Here is a 22,354-nt window from a genome sequence, read left to right as displayed (position 1 = left end):
TACACCTCTCTGCAACGCAGCTCTGTGGCGCTTACTGGAGGTACCTAGTGGGCTAGTTGGACCCTAGGGACCCTCAGGATTCAAATGAACTTAATCTCCCAACTAAAAACGGCCACAGGGCGTGTTTTAACAGTGGTGAAGGGAGGGGACGGGGCCTGAGTTAATGTGTGCAAACACGCCCTGTGGCGCGTTTTAAGTTGGGGAAATAATTCACTTTCAATCCTGAGGGACCCTGGGGGCCAAATAGCCCACCAGGTGCTTCCAGTAAGCACCACTGCGCTGCGTTGCAGAGAGGTGGTCTAGGCCGTGCCCCTTTTTACATCTCTCTGCAACGCAGCTCTGTGGCGCTTACTGGAGGTACCTAGTGGTCTAGTTGGACCCTAGGGACCCTCAGGATTCCAGGGGACTTAATCTCCCATCTTAAAACGGCCACAGGGCGTGTTTACACAGTGGGGAAGGGAGAGGAGGGGGTCTGAGGTGACGTGTGCAAACACGCCCTGTGGCGCGTTTTAACAGGTAGTTTTAATTAGGGGTGGGCGGAATTTGCGGAATCGCGTTACGCAAATCTCCGCGAAACGGTAAAAAATCTCCGTGAACATGCAGAAATTCCGCGAACACGCGGAATTGCTTGTTTGCGATACTTTTTTCCTGTTCGCGATCGCTGTTTGCGTGCTCGGGGTGAAATATCTCGCGAACACGCATATTGAGAACGCGAACAAGCAAAAAATTTCACGAAGTTGCGGAACGCAGATTTTTGGGCAATTCCGCTTACTCCGCGGAACGCGAAATTACCCAAATTCCGCAAATTCCGCGAACGGAACGGAGTTTACCGCCCAGGCCTAGTTTTAATCCCCCTGCCCTATTATATACTAGGGGCTTACAGAGGAGGTCATGCTAATCACAGAGCGACCCCAATGCATAGTGTTCCCTAGTGTATGTAGGTGTTTTCACAGTATTCTGAGTGTCTTTTAACATAGCACTGGCTCTAGGACTGGTTAGTCTGACTCAGTTACCACCAGTATCCGTCTGAAAAAGTTGAGGGTACAGGATGATTTTGCAACAAGGCTTCTTTCTGCTCTTCTGTTTGTTCTTTCTGCACGTTATCCTTCTTCCTGCACTTTTCTTCGTCTTTGAGGACTTCTGTTGCTTCTTTCTGCATTTCTTTTTTTTCTTTCTGTGCGTTTTTTCTTCTTTTTTCACATGTCCTATCTCTGTAGGCATAGTTAGAAATTAGCATTTAAAAAACCTTTGAAATTCACTGAAAAAACCATAGGTTTCAGGCACGTTATAGTTAGGAATTAGCATTTAAAATACCTTAGAAATTCACTGAAAAAACCATAGGTTTCAGGGGCGTTATAGTTAGCTGGACTTTTCACTCATACAAAACCATTGAAATTCCCCCGTTACAGTTAGTTCAGCTAACTATAACTTGCGCGCCCGCAATGCACTGCTGATGACGTCACATATTACATCACTCATGACATGGTCAGTGACATCACTCATGACATCACTGATGACATCTCAAGTGACATCACTGGTGGCATCACTGATGACATCATCCTTGTGATAGAGTGGCAGACCTCCTCTCACCCTAACATAACCTTTGATACACACATTCAAAAATAGAAACTACAATTTTCAAAGCAATGGACATACCAATACCAGTTACAACAACCTATTCAGTAATTCTAAGATCCACATACACATCCACTCATTCACCAACAGTCCTATACAGTCACTCATACATGTACTCACTCATCATATGTACTCATACACCTATACATCCTGTTACACAACGCCACTCATCCATAGAGTTACTCACACACATAGTCACTCATGCTAATAAAGAATCAAACATCCATTTACTTGCATATACAGTTATACACACACCACCACACTTACTTCTACAGAAACTTACACATACTTAGTCTTTAAAACAATCACTTATAGAAACACATACTTATTCATACAGGGACTCTTCCAATCTCTCACTCTCACATATACTCACTTATATACACCAATAGTCACATATACTAGTTTGAAACATATGTAGTTACTCATAAAGACACTATTGAGACAGTCATTCACTCACAAACACACCCATGTACACACTCATCCACCCATACAGTCCTGCACACATGCTGTCTTCAACACATACAAACAGTGAGTCACTCATTCATGCACCTATGCACTACATAATACCCCCCACCGAACCATACAGACACTCAGACACTCATACTGATACTCAAAAAAACAACTAATAACCTATATAGACACTCATGTAGCTACTCACCAACCCATGCAGCCACTTATACACAAAGTGAGAGACTGATACAGATATTTACGTATTTAAACATTACTCACTAAGCCATGTATTCGCTAAGATACACTTAGTCAGTTATACAATCAATTTTTCAAATCAAATCATACATTTAGACACTTATATACCCATTTATTCTTCCATCGACCTTGAGATATACATATATAAAACATACAACAAACAATGTGTAAAATAGTGTCTTTTATGTACTTTTGTAGCCCTGAAGAAGTCCGATTTTGGACGAAACACGTTGGCGGTTGCAAAAACGCTTTTAAAAAATTGAGAAAAATGAATAAAGGATGAATTCAAAAAGCACAAGATGACATCGAATTTTCTTTGGGAAAACAGCTTTGTCAAAAATTACTTTCTGTGTATTATACATGCTTGATTTTTATAAGTGTGCAGAGCTGTCTGTTTGTTGTATGGTATTGGGGAGACCAAGTGGGTAGTCTTTGGTCTCTTCACATTGGGACCTAGGGGATTGTGTCTCAAAGCCCTTTTTGCACCTTTTTCTGTCTATAAAAAAAGGGACGTCAAGACTGGTGCAGGTATCTATGCTTTGATCCCCAACTTTGTATGCTATATAAAACATATTTAATTTTCAGAAAAACACACATTCACTCGATGATCTCATCAGTGATGTCATCAGTGATGTCATTTGAGATGTCATCAGTGATGTCATCAGTGATGTCACTGACCATGTCATGAGTGATGTAATATGTGACGTCATCAGCAGTGCATTGCGGGCGTGCGAGTTATAGTTCGCTGAACTACTATAACGGGGGAATTTCAATGGTTTTGTACGAGTGAAAAGTCCAGCTAACTATAACGCCCCTGAAACCTATGGTTTTTTCAGTGAATTTCTAAGGTATTTTAAATGCTAATTCCTAACTATAACGTGCCTGAAAACTATGGTTTTTTCAGTGAATATATATATATATATATCTGTGAATACATGCTGGCAGTGTCTGTGTGCCAGTGATTGTATACCGGACAGTCAGAATATGGATAGAAATTGTCTAGCTTTTTCAGATGAGCATTACAACATCAGCCAGAGAGAAGTGGGAAAAATTAAGCAATACCAAAAAACGACAAGTGAGGTTTGCCTTACATGGGGCATTAATGACAGAGTACCTCCGAGCAGGTGCGGCCACAGAGAGCCTTATAGTCAGAATTGAGCCTAAAATATTCCTGGAGGACAGGCAGTTCCGGGTAGATTGGAGTTATATCGCGAATGAATGTACCCGGAACTGGCTCATTTTACTTATTAATACAGCGAAAAAACTTAGTGATGAACTATTGAAAGAGATTTTAGAACTTGAGGAAACAGTCAAGCGTGATACCACTCTCACTGATACCAAGGAGCAGCTACTGCGCATCCAGGGGGATTTGGCTGACTATAAGAATTATATGGTCAACCAAAAAATTAAAGGGTTGAAATGTAACCTGGACAGATTTTCCCACGAGTGGGCTTTTCCATACGTGGAAGATAAATATTACCACCTAGGCAGTGAGCAGGTACAACAGACCAACTAACTACCAGAGGGGTGGGCGTCAACAGTCCAGAAGGACTCCTCATTTTTTTTTTAAACAAACTTTATTGGGGTTTACAAACCATTCCAGAGATCATCAATGCATCACATTTATCCCACATCTGGCTATACAATTGGTGGACACTGAATCGTACAGCTCCATAGTGCAAGATCATTAAACAGGATCAGATCTGTGCTGTGTTTGCGAGACCTCCCTCCACCCGCAGTTATACAATAGCTACACTCTGTGGTGGGTAGAACATAGGACATTCTTAGCATCAACAGTCTCGTCATCTAATTCCCCCTACTAACTCCCCCCCCCCTCCCCGTTCCTCCTCCCAGGCTTGTCACTGCTATATCTAGCCCACATTCATGTTTAGTTTCTGGCACAGGTTGTTTGTTGTGATTATCAGAGGCCCCAATTTAGGAATCCTTGGTCTATAGTGACAGGGGTGCACCATGGTTGTTCACCAGGTCTCTAGAGCTACGCGATGACCACAAATGGAAACAGCCTAATACACTCCTACCGGGGGCTCCTCAATTGATTCTTCATCACTGGCCTCATCTGGGGCTCAAAGTAAGGTCATCAGGGATTCCCATGCCCTAGCCGCCTCTAGTGCCTTCTCGCTTTTCGTTCGATGTGCAATCTGCATCCTAACTATCCCCTCACATTCTGCCCATTTAATGAATGCCTTCTTCCATCTGACTAAATTTGACCCCTGTTTTGCTTTCCACTGCATGGATATATCTAGTTTGGCCAGTACCAACCCCATATCTATGAATTTGCTCGTGATTTTTTTTTTCGTTGTGTGTGGGAACCAGTGTAACAGGCAGCACCCCTGTGACGCCTCCACTTCCCTGTCAGTAATATCTGCCAACAGCACAGTTACCTCCTCCCAGAAGCTACCCAGCTGTGGACAATCCCAGAGCATATGCCTAAACCCAGCTCCCTCTCTATTGCACCACGGACAAGCCGCCTCTTGAGAATTAAAATACTGGTTAATCTTCTCCGGGGTAAGGTATGCCCTGTGTAGTATGTAAAAGTGCACTAGTTGGATCTGACATTTCTGGTGCTCTTCCAAGCACTCTCCACTATCTCTCCCCACTTCTTTTCTGGGATGTCCTCCTCGATGTCCGCTTCCCATTTTAAGCACAGTTCTGTTAAGGGAAGTAGCGTTTCTCGCGTTAATCACCTGTAGAGGCATGTGACCGCTTTAAAAGTCGCCGTCGCCATGATCAGATATTGACACCCTAAGGACATCGGTGGTTCCGTGAACTCTTCCCCCCAATGTTTCTGAATGGCCGCGGCGAGGGCAGAGTGCAATAGGAAGTCCCCACTGGGTAAGTCATACCGCTCTTGCAGATCGTTGAACGGGATCATGGCGCCCCTTCATACAAATCCCCCATGGTATGCAACCCCTGTTCCGTCCAAGTTGTCAGTTCCTGCCAACCACTGGCATGTGGGAGGGCCCCACACATAAGAAGCGGAATTTCCGGAGCATAGGGGCATCTTATTTTGGCACGTCTCAGGTATCTATGCCAACACTGGCGGGCCGTGTGTAGTTCCAGGGGAGGGTTGAAGGGTGAATAGTCAGCCTCAGTGCGATCCAGGCTTTCACCTTCAGGTTCACGGAGTCCTCTCGTGAATCTTCCAGTCCCCGAATACGGCTTGTCGCCCATTTTGTGAACCACTGCAGCTGTGCTGCAAGATAATAGGCCTCAAAGTCGGGGACCCCAAGCCCTCCATCCTCTCTTGGACACATGAGAACACTAAGTGCCACTCTCCGCCTACCACTCCCCCAAAGAAGCCCCAAAACCATTGACCTGAGTTGAGTGAAGTACCTCGGTGGCACCCACACCGGCAGGGTTACGAAATAATACAGTAATCTAGGTGGGGTTACCATTTTAAGCAGAGCCATCCGGCCAGCCACCGAAAATGGTAGAGATCCCCAGAACTCAAAGTTACATTTCGTACCCCAAACTGCTCTCCCTATGTTGTCTTCTAGGATGTCTCCTCGGGAGTGGAAGATCTGAGTGCCCAGGTACATCAGACTCCGAGGCTCCCATATCACTCCCACCGTGTCTTGTAAGGCTGCCCCACCCTCCATTGCTGGAAACAAACAAGACTTTGTCCAATTGACCCTCAGTCCTGCTATGTCACTCAGGACTTGTAGTAAGTCCTTTGCACCTCTGAGCGCCTCCCTTGAATCTGCCAGGAACAGTAACAAGTCTTTTGCGTAAGCGCTATGTGGTGTATTTGGCCCATAACATTCAGGCCCTGGTATTGGCCCCCTGTTTTAGCCCGGGATGCAAACAGCTCCATCGCAAGGGCAAAGAGTAGGGGGGAAAGAGGGCACCCCTGTCGTGTTCCCCGTCCCACCACACAGACGTCTGAGATCAGCCCCCCGTCCTAACCCTAGCGGTAGAATTAGCTTATAAGAGAGCTGTCCAGCCTATGTACCTCTCTCCCAGCCCAAACTTCTTCATCACATGAAATAAATACGACCATTCCAGGCTGTCAAACGCCTTCTCTATATCCACTGAGAAGACCGCCGCTTCTTCTTTCTCAAAGATATCCACCTCTAATACTTGTATGAGGCGAAAAACGTTTAGGGCTGTGTTTCTAGTGGGTATAAACCCAGACTGAGCTCTATGTATAAGGACTGTCATATGAGGGAGAAGGCGAGTGGCCAGTATGCGACTCAGGATTTTGTAATCCAAGTTAAGCATGGAGAGTGGGCGGGACGCCGCTCTGTCCTACGCTGGTTTCCCTGGATTGAGCAGGGGTATAATAATCGCTTCTCTGGTCGAGGCAGGTAGGTGCCCCTCCCGCCTAGCATCATTGTACAGCTGTACCAGTCTGGGGGCTAGCAAGTCAGTGTATGCTAAGTAGAATTCAATGGGTAGGCCATCTGTTACCGGGGTTTTGTTACATGCCATATGTTTAATAGCTCCTCGCACTTCTCCCAATTTCGGGTCTCGAACCAGAGTAGTCGCTAGTTCCTCGTCCACGGCAGGTAGTGCCACATCCCTTATGAAGTCGTCAATGTCCTCTTCCGTTGGCGTCAGTCTGCTTTTGTATAAATCGGTATAGTAATCCAAGAACAGGTCATTGGTACCTTGCTGGTCATATCTCGTGTCTCCAGTCTGGTCTTTGATTTCTAATATGACCGACCCCCTCCTAGCTGGATCGGCCACCCAAGTCAGCAAATCTCCCGGCTTTTCTCTTTCCATGTGGGCTCGGGTTATATATTTTTTATAATCGAAACAATGATGTCGCTCCACTTCTACCGTATACGGCTTCTCTAGCTTCCAGGAGTTCCACTTGCTTATTGGAGTTCTCTGGCCTTTCCTGTTCTAGCTCTCTTAGGTGCTGGTCCATCCTCTGCATGTCCCGTAGTAAGGTTTTCCACATCACCACCATCCCTGAGATACAGCATCCCCTGATGACCGTCTTAAACCCATCCCACTCCACCAGGGAGCTCAATTCTGTATTAGTGTTATCCTGGAAATATTGGTCAATGGCGACTCCTATCTCCGCGTGAAAGACTTGGTCCTGTAGGGCCTCAGGGCGTAGTCGCCATGTGGGTATTTTTGGTCTAGGTCGGGACCATTGCAAACTCAGCAGCTCTGGGTTGTGGTCAGATATCGTCTGTGTGAGGTATTCGCTGGTGCGCACTCCCTCGTGTACATAGGCGGAGCACAATATAGCATATAACCGAACATGGAGTTCGTGCAGCGCTGCAAAGAAGGAATAATCCCGGGCATCCAGGTGTTGGACTCTCCAGGAGTCAACTAATCCCCACCTCCGCTGCCAATCCCGTCTTGACTCCACTATCTTATGTGTGGGGGCATCAAGAAGTGGTGGATGGGAGTGCTACATCAGTAATGAAGTTGAAGTCCCCCCCAACAGAACCAAACCTGTAAGGACAGAGGCCAATTTCCTCGAGAGATGTGAAAAGAAGGTAGGTTGATCAGAGTTAGGTGCATAGATACGCCCCAAACATATGTCTCTGCCGTCTAGTTTCCCAGAAACCACCACATACCTTCCCTCTGGGTCTATGAATTGCCGGTTGCCCTAACCCAAACCTAAATTCCACGTGCAAATGCTGAGTAGGTGGTATAGTATACAGTATACTTGGCCCCTCCATCTACGCTGCAATGCCGCCCCTTTGACTGCCGTAATGTGGGTCTCCTGGAGCAGCGCGATCTGAACCCCCCTGTGGATTAAGTAAACATGAATTTTGTGACGCCGCACCATCAAGTGCATCCCCCGGACATTCCATGTAATACATTTTAGTTCTAATGAATAACCCATTGCATGTGAAATACCCTTCTTCTGCTATAGTCTAGCATTGTGACACACCTGTCCTCAGCTAACATCTCAGTAACCAAATGAAACCCCCCAACTCCCACTCCCCAGGACAGGCACTGGTGAATTAGTTCCCGTCCAAACTGTAATTAACGGCATAAAGTCCACTAGTCGTTGCAGGGGTGATAAGCCGATAGTTCTGGGTCCATCTCTCCGCCCGCCGCCCCCAGTACCTGCAATAGTTACAACGCCCCGTAACAGACTTCCAAAGTCCATCGCCAGTTCGAGCTCACCAACAGGGTCCTGCAAGCACCTGCCCAAGTCGAGGTCGGAGTACTTCCCCAACGTCTGCAGTGCAGAGGATCAGTTCCGCTCCATCAGACAATGTCGTCCACCGTCTGGGGTGTGATCTGTGGCATATCGATTTCCGATAGTCCAGTTTTACTGGGAGTTGGCAAACACATCGATCTCTCCATCACCGTGCCGGTTTTACTGGAATTGGGACTGGAGCCATGCTGGCTATGCCTCGCTACCTCCTGCAGCACTCTGCGAGATTCCAAACTAAGTTCCCCAGGAGAAGGAGCTCTGGATCACATTTTGCTGCTACTAGGGCTCCGTTGCAGGGAGATCGATGGGGACGCAGGGCGCGTTGGTGTCCTCCGTGTGTCCAACCATTCCCAGGTCTAACGTGGAGTGGAGAAGAAAAAGGGGGCAGTGGTATCCGCCACTCGAAGCCTTGCAGGGAAGAGCATGGCAACTGGTGCAGCTTCTTCTTGACAGCTTGTGAAGTCAGGGAAAATCATTATTGCGTGGTTGTAAATCTGCAGCCACTGGTATCGGCGAGCTTGCTGCAGAATATGGTCCCTGTCTCTGAAATGCAGTAATCATGCTATGATCAGCCGAGGAGGGGCACCAGGTTTAGGCGGCCTTGCCGGGATTCTGTGGGCCCTTTCCAGTGTGTAGAAGGAGGACAGTCCCACTGGAGCTACTTCCGTCCTAAGCCACTCTTCTAGGAAACGCACCATGTTCGTGCCCTCCGCTTTTTCTGGCACACGAATGACACGGATATTTATCCTGCGGAACTGCCCTTTACTATCTTCAGCCCGCACTTCCAGCACCTTAACTTTAGTCTCCAGGTCCTTCAGTGTCTTCTGCATGATCTTCATCTGTTCTGGAAGGCCTCCCACCACCTTCTCCGTCATCAGGACCCGATCCTTGAGCTTGCGGTGGTCGTCTTTTAACAGGGTTAAGTCTGTGCCGATTGCCCCAATTTTCTCCTCCAGGGCCTCTATAGAGGCCGTGATTGCCTGCATGACATCAGTCAGCGTGGGTTTCCGGGGGGTGGCCCCGCTTCCCATCTACAGTACCTCTTTGTCGTCATCCGTCTGTGTGCCAGGGGCCTCCACATGGAGAGCTGTAAATACCCTTCTCTTTTGTGTTCTCCCCATTGCCTCAGGCTGGCCCTTTCGCCTCTTGTGTTACGGATCGTCCGTGCTCTGCGGTGGACAGCCACGTGCAGACTCGGTGAGTCTCAATGCTGTCCTCACCGCTGCGCCCGCAGCTGCTTCATCAGTGTTTCTGAGTGAGCTTGTCTCTGACTGCACCTAGGCAGCACTTGTTTGAGCTGCTGTAGGCCGGCGCTCTATCGGATCCTGCGGGCGGCAAGTCTCCTCGCACCTTTGTCGTCACCTAGGAGTAGTAGCCAGTATGGGCCCCGCTTACGTTTGTCCTCACCAATTGCAGGGGTTTCCCAGTCCCATTTAGGCAGCAGCACTATCTCTGGGTCGCAGCCCGCACTTTGGCTGGTAGATCTCCCTTCGCTGGGCGGTCTCCAGGCTCACCCGTTCACCACCGATTTCACCGCTGCAATATCTTGGTCTGCTCAGCGCGGTTCAGCCGGGAAGGGCGCCATTTCCCCCTCCTCCTTCCTCGATGTTCTGTTCCAACAGAATGGCGCTTGGTTTGGGACTGGCCAAAGTGTTCGTTCCCTTTGTAGGGCTTAGCTTCTCATCGGCGGAGCCTCGCTACCCGCAAATCCCCCCGTGTTGCCAGGTGGCAGTCACTACTCTGCCCGACTTCTCTGTATTCACTGCAGTGCGGCCACCATTTTGCCGCTCAGATTAAGGTGCCAACCCCAGGTCTTCCGAGGTTCGGGGTCCGTTGTCCAGGGGGCTCAAGCTCACCCCAAGTAGCCCCCCGCTCTCCGGGTGCCGTCCGCCCTACAGTCAGTAGTACACGTCCTCCGGGAAATGAAAGGCATCTCTACTCTGGATCTGAAGCCCTACCGGCTGGCTTAGCAATTGGTGGACGCCATCGTGATGCCGGCGTAGCCTTGCCAGGCCACTCAGTTTTTCCCAATTGCTGTCGTCTCTGGATGCAACACCAATGACACCTTCCATCTCCGTAGGCTCCCGGGGTGCTCCGGTTCGCAGAACGATGGTCGTTTCTGCAGCTGGGGCTCAGGATCATTGATTTCATGGATGAGCGGCAGACTGAGCTCCTCTGCCCGCGTCTGCTCACATTGGCTTCAGGCCACGCCCCTCCTCTAGAAGGACTCGTCATAACTGGACATTTGACAACACCAGTAGTGAGGAGGAGGAGTCAGGTGCTCAGGCTTCAAATCAGAATCGGGTGAGATTTGATCCCCAGACCAGGTCCAACAAAGACTTAGGAGCTCTGTTGCGGTCTTTTTCAGGGCAGAACCAGAGAGGCAACAGAGGGGGAGGACAGAGAGGCAGAGGTCAGGCACGTCAGAATCAGGCCCAGCAATGGCAAACCTACTCACCACGAATAACTCGCAGTCGGGGAAGATCCCCCGTATGAGTGACATAGTGGTTAATCTATCTGAGCATGTATTAACATGTAGTGAGTTGCGTGTTTTGAATAAGGGTTTAGGGTATGTGCCCACTCCTCAATATGATTCTTTCAAATTCAGGATGGAGTTTCATGAAGTGATGAGGAAGATTAAACTCAAGAAATTCTTTGCTAATAAGGATTGTGACTCCCCCTTCAGTATTTTCCTCAGATTTACATCGGCCCTCACAATTCTGTCCCCCGAATACATCTGTAGGACCAGAGGTGGTGGTTTTTGAGCAGCGTGTGCTCCACGATATTGCTGTTCTGGAACAGTCCAATCAACAATGTAATTTTAACAACATGATTTGGGATGACTGGCGGGCAATTCAATACAGGACAATGAGGCAATTGTTATAAAACAAGCCGACAAGGGCGGGGCGGTGGTCGTAATGAACACCAGTGATTATGAGACAGAAGTTTGGAGATTACTTGGGATTAGGCCTGGGCGGTAAATTCCGTTCCACTCGCGGAATTTGCAGAATTTCGGTAATTTCGCGTTCCGCGGAGAACGCGAAATTACCCAAAATTCTGCTTTCCGCGACTTTGCGAAATCTTTTCTTGTTCGCGTTCTCAAAATGCATGTTCGCGAGATATTTCTCCCTGAGCACGCAAACAGCAACTGTGAACAGGAAAAAAGCATCGCGAACAAGCAATTCCGCGTGTTCGCGGAATTTCTGCATGTTCGCGGAGATTTTTTACCGTTTCGCGGAGATTTGCGTAACGCGATTACGCAAATTCCGCCCACCCCTACTTGGGATACGTGAAAACTATCAACCACTTCCTAGAAATCCAGTTAACGAACTTCAAGCCTTGATTAAGGCACTTGTGGAGCAAGCAAGAGAGAAAACTGGATCATAAGTAAAGAGGCAGACTTTTTAATGAATCCCAGACCTAGGGCACAGGCTTTTTACATACTGTCAAAAATTCATAAGGCAACACAACTGCCCCCTGGTCGCCCAAAAGTCTCGGGGATACAATCCGTGCTGGAACCATTGTCCCAGTTTTCAGACTTCTTTTTGAGGGAGTCAGTGCTTAAACAGTCCTCTTATGTCCAAGATACTACGGGCATTTTAAACATTCTTGATGGAGTAGAGTTTGATCCCACAGAGAATATCTTGGTGACTATAGATATCGAGTCACTGTATACAAGCATACCCCAAGATGCCACGGTGGTGGCAGCGGCGCGAGCTCTTGCGGCACAACACTGGTATTACGATACGCCACAGTCATTTGTGCTGCAGTGGATAGAGTTGGCACTGATGAAGAACTACTTTAGTTTTAAAGATCAACTGTTTCTACAAGTGTCCGGAACATCGATGGGTGCAACTTTTGCACCAAGTCTAGCCTTCCTTTATGTGGGCCGGTTCGCAGAAAACTACATTTACCACACATCATACCCCTTCCAGAGGTACATCCGCCTCTGGAAGAGGTATATTGATGATGTGCTCTGCATATGGTCTGGGTCTGAAAATGGCCTTTTGGAGTTCTTGTGATGGCTTAATGAATTGGATAGTTGTCTCAAGTTCACTTGGACGATGAGCAATCAGACGGCAGTGTACTTGGATTTGGATATCTCAGCGGTCAACAATAAACTGTGCACCACTGTACATCAAAAACCTACAGATAGGAACTCCCTGCTCCATTATCAATCCTTTCATCCTGGGTCCTTAAGGGATAATCTCCCTGTGGGCCAGTTTTTACGGTATCGCAGGAACTGTTCCTCAACAGAGGCATATATGGAGCAATCTGAGAATTTGGCGAATAAACTGGTAAAGAGGGCCTACCCAGCAAAGGTGGTTAAATGAGCTAGGAAAAGAGCTTTAAACACACCCCGGGACACCTTCCTTGAAAGGAACACTAGACAGAGGAGTGATTGCCTGCCGGTGGTCAAGACTTATGACTTCTTGTCTACCCAAATACGACAAGCTATCAGGATGCACTGGTCACTGCTATCCACAGGTGAATTTAAGATGCCACCACCCATTCACTTTCAAGCAAGCCTGTAACTTGAAAGATAAATTGGGACACACCCTTCCAATGCAGCGGATAAAAAACTCGACCTGCCCGCACGTACACTACCCTTGTGGTAGTTGTTCAGTGTATGAGTTGACAGAGAAGACCAGTTGTGTGCAGTTGCTGAGTGGTCAAATGTGACATCAGAATAAATTCAGCAACTGCAACACTACAAATGTTGTATACAGACTGACCTTTGAGTGTGGTTTGCACTACATACGTCTAACCACTCGCAAGATCAAAGTACGTATTCAAGAACATTTGAGTACTATAAAAGCTGGGAAACTAACAACACGATGGGTACGCCATTTTAAAGAACAAGGCCATAACCCTCAAGCATTGAAATGGACTGTTCTAGAATGAGTAATTTGTGCGACAGGAGATGTAGAAGGGATCCTTGCGAGGAGGGAGGCCCATTGGATCTACTCTGAAAAGGCCTAAACGATTCTATTGAGTGGAATAGGATCAGCAGATAGATTGCAAATAATTTATGAGAGCTGATCTTAATGTAGGCCACTGATGAGATGTGACGGTGGGTACCTTGGTCTCAGTGAAGGTGATTATTTTGGTCTTAGTAAGGATGGTCGCTATGATTGAAGGAGATTATGTATATACAGAGCTAGCAATAATGGGACTGTGTATCAATGGATTACGAGTAATGAATGGTTATTTGACACTTTGAAAATTGTTAAATGCTGAGGATTCACTTTATAATGCATGGATACACCATTCAAAGATGGCGCCCATGCCGGGGCAGCGACGTGATGTAGCACAGACAGCTGATGATGTATTATACAGAACTATCAATGATGGGATTGTGTATTAATAGATCATGAGCAATGAATGGTTATGTAACACTTTGGAAATGTTTAAATGCTTAGGATTCACGTAACAATGCATACATCCACCTTTCAAAGATGGCGCCCACATCGGGGCTTCGACGTGACGTAGCATAGACAGCTGACCGTGATTGCTCCGCCGGCATGCACATTTGAAAACGCTGTGTTTTGCCAGCAGTGGTGCGCCGGTGCGAGTAAAGGACCACTTTCCAGGGAGACGCGGTAAGGGTGTGCGTATGGCTAAGCATAATTATCGAGTGCAACTTGGTGGGTGTTACACCAGGACGAATGTTTAAAAACACTGCGTATGATTAGGAGAAATACGCCTAAACGAGTGAAGGCTTGTCAAGTCAAGAGTCATGGTACGGGTGTATGTGTTGAAAAACACTGCGTTTGATCAGGAGAAACATGCCTAAACTAGTGAAGGCTCGCTATGTCAAGAGTCATGGTACAGGTGTATGTGTAGTCAAGCAGAATTTTGAGCGCAATTTTGCTTTCAAGTTTCGAAGACCATTCACTAGAGAGCAGGTAAATGCTGCAGTGTTTAAATGAAGTGCACTGTGCTATTTACGAAGTTTAGAACTGACGGGGTGATTAGATAGACATGTCGTGAGGCTATCACTGTAATGGGACAGAGAGGAGGCAATATGCTGAGGTTTTGTGTTAATTGTAGCACATAGAAATATTCAAATGGATGAGGTGATTTGGCAATTGGTTATGGAGTCGCCCTGTTGGCTTGAGAGAGTGGGGGTGAAACACAATATGCTCTGGTTGACCCCATTTCATAATAACTGATCATGTGATGCATGTCTCCACAGGTGTATTAACGGTAACTGAATGTGCCGGAGGGGATTTATAGTTGAAGACAACACCCCTTGACATGGTGGAAAGCCGGTATGATTGACCTTGGGTGCCACCTGGTAATAATACATTTTACAATAGTGCTATATGAGTCAAGTTGGACTTTTACATTTAATAGAAGGTGTTGAGGTCACCCAGACCGGTTGGATGTTCTAATCGTTGTGTGTCTTTTCTCTGTTTATCAGCCACTCTTCATATGAAAGTTGGAGTCCAGTGAGGTGAATGACGACCTCAAGCCCTGATGAAATTGCCGCAACAAACGATAGACAATGAAACATGTTGGACCATCCTTAAATGGTCTACAACGTGCAATTTGGTTTTAAATTTGAGTAGGCTCACAACTTGGAATAAGATTGGAGTCCGGTACATGTGAGTCCTAACTCAATTTTATGTTGGAGGAACACTTTACTCCTATGCACTTTATGGGGTCTGTTTTAGACATACAAATTATTGTCTGCACCTCTTTCTTCTATACTGTACACATTTTTCTCTCTTTTTCTTCACTGTTGAGAGAGATTCCGATGATGAGAAATGTGGGCAAACTGGTGAGAACCAACCAGCAACTCGTCTGGTGAAGCACACATGAGGGACTCTCTCACCTTCACATACTTTTTTGTTGGCTTTCATACACTTTCTCAGTAAGGGGGTATGTTTGCATTGAGGAGACTGATAAACAATTGTTTTTAGAAAAAATCATGGGGCATTTGGGTCTGGATAAGACTGGTAATTATTAGTAAAGAGCAGGGGATTTGAGCATATAGAACGCCCCCCCCCCCTCCAGTGTCATAAAGGAAGCCGTAATTTTGCCCTTCTTCATCCGGTTTTTGTGTTTATTGTGATTTAAGAGTGGAGGGCGACCTGATGAATGACCCTCTGGAGCTCCTTATTGTAGTTGGCTATTCAGAACTGAAACAGACCTGCTGCTTCTGCTTTGTTGGTGAACATTTTGCTGACATGGGTGAAGGAGGTCAACCTGCTGCTGCTGTTCAACATGCATTAGAGGAGGAAGAGGAGGATATTTGTATGGAGGAGCAAGAGTTGGAGTGCCGGATGAAACTAAAGGAGTCTGTCGTTTGGCAATTCTTCACTATTCCACCAGGGTAGAAGAAAGTCAGTGCCCAACAGGTGGCTTAAATATTCATTGTGAGCTTGTCATTGCTCACCGCTGTCATCTCCTAAACCTGTAGGGTTATTATGTTTTTGTTTTGGTACAGGTTTCTTGGTGCCCTATTGGGTGCATTTTTGTTTTGTTTTATATTTTGTCCTGTTGACCCTACAGTTAATGGAGAAAAAAATATATATTAGAAAAAAAACGAAGAAAAAAAAAGTTCTTGTCGAACTATTTTCAAATTTATTATAATAAACAGCTGGTTATTAAAGCTAGCTTTTAACTCACAGGTACTCTTAGAAATAAAGTAAATTGAAGATTAAAGGAGAAGGTAAGTCAATGGTAGGTCTCATGAAGTCGGCACATATATTATATAAATACTATTGTTCCTTTCAAAATTTCAAATGCTATTTATTTTTTTAACTAAAACACAGAATTACAAGATATTTAGGGGCTTATTATGATGCCTGACACCGTCTTGATCCTGGGACCAACCGACCTCTGGTTAGCGGTCCAGACGGCATCATTATGATGCAACCGAACACTGTTCAGTTGCATTCCTGCATTTCCCTATGGGAGCATGCATTCTGGCTGTAAACCAGCCATAATACATGCTCCCCTAGGGAAATTGGAGGTACTGTTCATTCCTGCATCCGTGGCATGCACCTTGAGGTGTCTGCCACAGGTGAGGGGATCAACAGCCCCCTCAGCCCCCAACCGGATGCCACGCAGCCAAGGGGGCCTTGCTGGGGGGTCCCAAACATGCTTTCCGACATGGTTTTCATTTCGGACAGGCTGGCATGGAAACTATGCCGAAAACCGTGCATCGTAATCCCTAGGGCGTAAAGGCCCGTCCTTTGGGATTACAAGCCGATTCCGACTAGCCAAAGGGCTCATTGAGCCAGTCGGAAGCCAGCCTGAATAGGCAGCCTGTTTAGTTTCCAACTGCCAGCATTGTAATGCGGAAGTCAGAATGTAAACCAAGCTGCCGATTACAATGCGGCCCACAAGGCTCCGATGGTCGGTCCGAGCCTTCATGGGCCACATCGTAATTGGACCCTTAATATACAATAATAAACATACATATATTGAAACAAAATGTTTTTATTTAGTGTTCATCAAATGGTAGTAACAGGAAAGTTACTAAGTTATGCTATCATTTATCACCCTCCCCCAATGGCACAGATTAGCATTATATTTTGTTCATCATCAAACACTGGAGAAAAACACAAATCAAATGGATTGTGAAAAAATCATCCTAATACTGTGTATGTTCAACTGTGAGTTCCACTGTAATTTTTAAAGTTCTTACTAATAATTAACTACATTTCTTACCTAAAACAGTAGATTTCTTCACACGTCATTAACCATGCTACACCATATAATGATGTTTCTACTGTTGGTAGTAGGTAGTGTAGACTCCATATTTCACAAATGTTCAATTTCTGATAATGGTTAGGAGTTAGTATCAGAAGGTATCAGTTCTTTACATTTTTGGGCAATCTGTGTTTAGAGGTTAACATAGTGTCATTACATTCAGTCCATCCTGTATTGTTTCTTAAATATACGGTGTAATGACCACAAATAATGTTTTCTCCTTGATGGAAATTCATTTCAGGACAAGTAAAAGTGCATCCAGAAATGCAAATTTAAATAGCAGTGAAATCTGTAATTATGCTCTAAATGTTTGTATTATCTGAAGCACTTCTTTGTATCACTACACATAAACACTTATTCACCATAGTTAAAGAAAGTGATGAGAGAACTTAACATGCACTTTGAACAAAAGTTTGAGTGCTTAGCTTCATGTATCAATTTCTTAAATGATATTGATTTGCGATCAGGAAGAGAAAAGTATACACATTTTTCAAATTCCCTGACTTTTGAGAAAGCATTAAGGCATTGAAAACATGCATGTTCCCAATAGTATGTTGAAGCAAAAAGATCTGGATGTGGCAAACTCTCATTTGCTACTATTTCAAGAATTCCTGGGTATCCTATCGCTCATTTATTGAGAAACGAACAGTTCATGTACAAACATCCACTATATCTCTAGTACCACTTGTAGATTGGCACAATTGTTTGTTTAACTGAAGTAGGGAATAAAAACTAGTTACAGTCTTACAAAAAGGCTCATCTTTGTTTTCCAAATGTAAGTCTTTCACTAAAGGTAAATATGAACGCAAATTAACAATTACTTTTCTATGGCAGTTAATACCATTTGTATAGTAAACTGAGATCCTAAAATATCAAGGTTTTGTACTTTTTTTTTACACTGTGCAACTTTTTCCAAAGCCTCATTAGTTCTAAAGCTTTCTTTCCTTTTCATAAATATTTTAGGTTTACACACCACTGGATATTCACTAAGAGAAGGAGTGTATACTTGCCTTATGCTATTATATTTGTATACACAAGAAGGGTCTGCATTACCTTTGGTGTCATTGACATCTATAATATATAGTCCTTGTAAATTTTTCGACATGGGATAAAACAACATATGCCATGCCCTCTTGAAAAACAGATGAGCCAATGTTCATTTTTGAATAATCCAAGCTTAAACCTTGAGATTTATGTATAGAAACAGCATAAGCTCAATATAAAGGAAATTGATCTCTTCGAATATATGTCTTTCATTAATAAAAACCATGCCGGTGCTCTTGCAATGTGTTTGAGGTCCTTAATATTGTTAAACTGGACAATAACAAATTCAATGTCATCATTACTTTTGTAATGTATAAAGTTTACTACATGTCCCATAGCTCCATTTACAAGTCTCAGTTCTACATGCAAATTGCATTGTAACACTGCTATTTTAGCACAGAAATCAATAAATTCTAATCCAGCTGTTTGTGTCACAGATTTCTCCATGTTTAATAATTTTGTGTATACGGTTTTTGTAATAGGAATATTTTTTCCATGAGTTTAAAAAAAATGTTTGCAAGGTAAATGTATAATATTTTCATTTTCCGTTATTATCATTTCCATATTTAAATCATTGCATTCTTTTAGGGCTGACATTAAAGAAACAACAAGTAGTGTTTGCAAAAGATGGGAATGAAGAACTTCTCCTGGAGATTTGAAATGTGGAAATAAAGTGGTTAATTCTTCTTGTCAGACGCATTTTGTTTGCGCATTCTGTAACAATTCCTAACCTAACATCTTTTAAACTTTTGCAATATTCGTCATCATATGCTTATATCATATTTTCTGTAAGATCGCTGTCTGAAAAATGTAACCAAACATTAACATTACCTATACTTCCTAAGGAGTCTCTAGTTTCTTTCGCTGTCACAATTAAAACAATTGGGTCCCCTTTAACTGGAGTATTAGCATCATCATAAAAGCTTTATTCAAGATGTTTTTTAAATAAAAATCCTATAAGTATACAGTCCCTAAATATATCAAAAAACATTGCAAACAAAATATAAAAATAATATTTACACATAGTCACATTTTATCATAAGATATGGTGCAAAAAAGTCAATGGCATGGATTTACCAAAAATAAAGTGCCAGAATCAAAAATGACACACGAAGGAATAAACACCAACCAAGAATCAAGATATATAAAGACACATTTACGGTGTAGATAGAAGTTGTACGTATGAAAACACAAGTCTAATCTGTCTAAAATCCATGGACAACAAAAGTGTCCTATTATACTTATGGTGACGGGAAGCAAATCTGGGACAAACAAGCACTACATGCATGGAATCACAGGCTGATACATTGTCTCACATACAAGGGGGCAAATTGGAAGGTTTGTGCCAAATCCCACTTGAAAATAGAAGTTGGTAAAAGGTGCTAAGTCTAAAATAAGGCAAAAGTAACTTTTGAAGATGTGGCTTTTCGAAAAGTGAGTAATGCTCAAATCCCTGTATGATTTTGACCATTACATATGAACTCATAGACTTCTTGGTCAAGGCTAGAGTCTCTCAATCTGATTCCATCCTGAGGGAAAAGGCTTGCCTGACCTATGCAATATATTTTTCCCTGATTCCCTCAGGCTTAGAGAAAAGATCGAGCCTCCCTAAGTTGATAAAAGATGATCTTATATAATGAAGCCATGAAATCTGAAGAGCATAAACCAAGGATTGGCAATCCCAAAGGTTGGGTGCACCCGCCATTAGTGCCATATCTAACACCCCTGTTAGACCTGTGTGAAGATCTCTCATAAAATTAAAAAGAATCAGTTTGAATATCAAGGACCCAGCTCAGCTCAAAGCTTGTCACGGTTTGCCTTATCAAAGGCTGAGCTGAGGTCCATGAAGGCCAGGTGTTCTGAGCCTTTTTTAGCCACTGAGAGAGATTGGCTTATAACAGGCTAGATTACGTCTACCTATTTTTTTGTGTACTGGAATTATCACCAACTATTACCAGGCCTCAGGTAAGGGCCCCCAGATAGCTGCTTTGATGTGTAATGTAAGAATAGGGGCCCATAGTTCAACTAAGGATTTCAATAGATCACCTGGGACCCTCTAGCGCCCGACACTTTCTCCAAGGGTAGGGATAGAATTGCATCTCGTACTTCTTCCCAAGTGAATACAAGTCTATCATCCACTTGAGTACATATGGGTGTTACTTCAAGGCACTCATAATCGTAAAGGGTTGAAAAGTGATCCACTCATGCCTGCGCCGGGACAGTGGCTGACTGTTTGGAGAGCTGCTCCTTCTCAAAAAATGGATGATTCAGAATTTGCCACAATTGAGAGCTATCTTTCTGGTTGCTTGAAGTCAACAAATGCTCCCATAACCAGGCCTTTACGGTCTTCTTCCTGTTCCTAAGTAGAGTTCTCTAGGAATGCCTGCACCTTCTCACCCTTTAACTGGAGTAAACTGAAGTAGATCACCAAAAACAATGACATGTTTACCACCAAACACATTATCATGTGCTGTCTTTAGCATTTCTATCATACGTAAGCGAACAAAAGCCATCATCAAGTTGGAAACCATATTAACCACGTCTACAATCAAAATGTGTAGTTTTTTTTAGAACTCTACGAAGTTCTTGTGAGATATCACTATTTAATTTCGAGTATTCCAGTTTACTATTATGTGCCACTGGCAATAATAGTAAGTCAGTGTAATGTTTTCCTTAATATTATCTGTGGCAAATCCAGTTGGAGCAGTAACAGCATAAGATAAGTTTGAATTGGTAACATTTTAAAGGAAATCAGTTACAACTTTTATAAGGATGTTTTTCCCAGTAGCAGCTTGGCCTGATATATATTTTAATATAGGCTGAAATTCAGAATATATGCATGAACCATATTAATTTTGTTTTTCGTGATCGACACGTTTTAATTTTCTCAAATACTACACGTTGGTCACAATTTGATTGTGATAAGATGTAGCCAAACTTTTCACCGTCCTTATACATTTCTCCCTTAACAAGTTCAACTTCACCTATAGCAATTGTTCCTTCATTTACAATATTTGGTAACCCAAGTGGGTCTGCAGGAGTTATATTAAAAAGCTTATTGTTACTTGCAGTATTGCATAATATTTCCAATTCAATTTTTATTCCATCTAAAATTTCTTGGTCCAACATATCAGTATAAATCTTAAACTCTAGGGGCCCGATTCACAGAAGTAATCTGAGACAAAATCCTAAACTTACTACTTTTGGTATTCACAGAAGGCATTTAGTAGTAGTAAAGCTAGGATTTTGTCTTAAGTCTGTCTTAAGTCTGTCCTAAATGTGTCTTAAGTTTTTTCTTAAGTCTGTCTTAAGTCTGTCTTAAGTTAAACCTAAGACAAAATCCTAACTTTTCTACTACTAAATGCCTTCTATGAATACCAAAAGTAGTAAGTTTAGGATTTTGTCTCAGATGAGTTCTGTGAATCAGCCCCTAGTATTGTAACATTGAGTTTGTAGTTATAATGCACTTCTCGAAAGATATAAATAAAGGTTCCAGTCAATTCTTCCACTTTTTGCCATGGTTTTTAAAAAGCTGTAAAAGTGCCAATAAATAAAAATCTTTGTCTGCAGGATGATCATATTTAAGTTTGTGGTGATTCATTAGTGAAGCTTTTGAATGGCGTATTAAGCATCCATCTGTTCCTTGCACATGAAACTTTCCAGTACAAATGTCCTCAACAACAGTATTTCTGTAAGTATAAAATTGAGCTGCTTCATATAGTGATAAGTCTTCTAACAAAGGGTTTCTGTTAGGCTGGTATGTGTCTATTATAATATTTTTATAATATCCTTGTTATCAGGATCAAAGAGAGTAAGATATTCAATTTCTGGTAAACTTTTTAAAACTCTTATTTGCAAGGACGTCAATCCTAAAATAAGTCATGTAATCGCCCGAGATTTTGCATACAAATTTGCAGAACATAAATGGTCATATGCCTCATAACTGCTAACCTTTCTATAAGATAGCATTCAAAGGCTAAATCGATACAGCCTTGTAGTAAAAGATTGTTCAGCAGATATTTCTTCCCATACTTCCTTCATATCAGTTTTCTCAGCTTTTGTAATATGAAGTGACACACCAGGTAACAGCAG

The sequence above is a fragment of the Triturus cristatus genome, chromosome 3_2 (genome assembly GCF_964204655.1).
Source record: "Triturus cristatus chromosome 3_2, aTriCri1.1, whole genome shotgun sequence".
NCBI classification, from domain to species: Eukaryota; Metazoa; Chordata; class Amphibia; order Caudata; family Salamandridae; genus Triturus; species Triturus cristatus.
The sequence above is the reverse complement of the archived record's forward strand: the minus strand, read 5'-3'. Positions refer to the sequence as shown.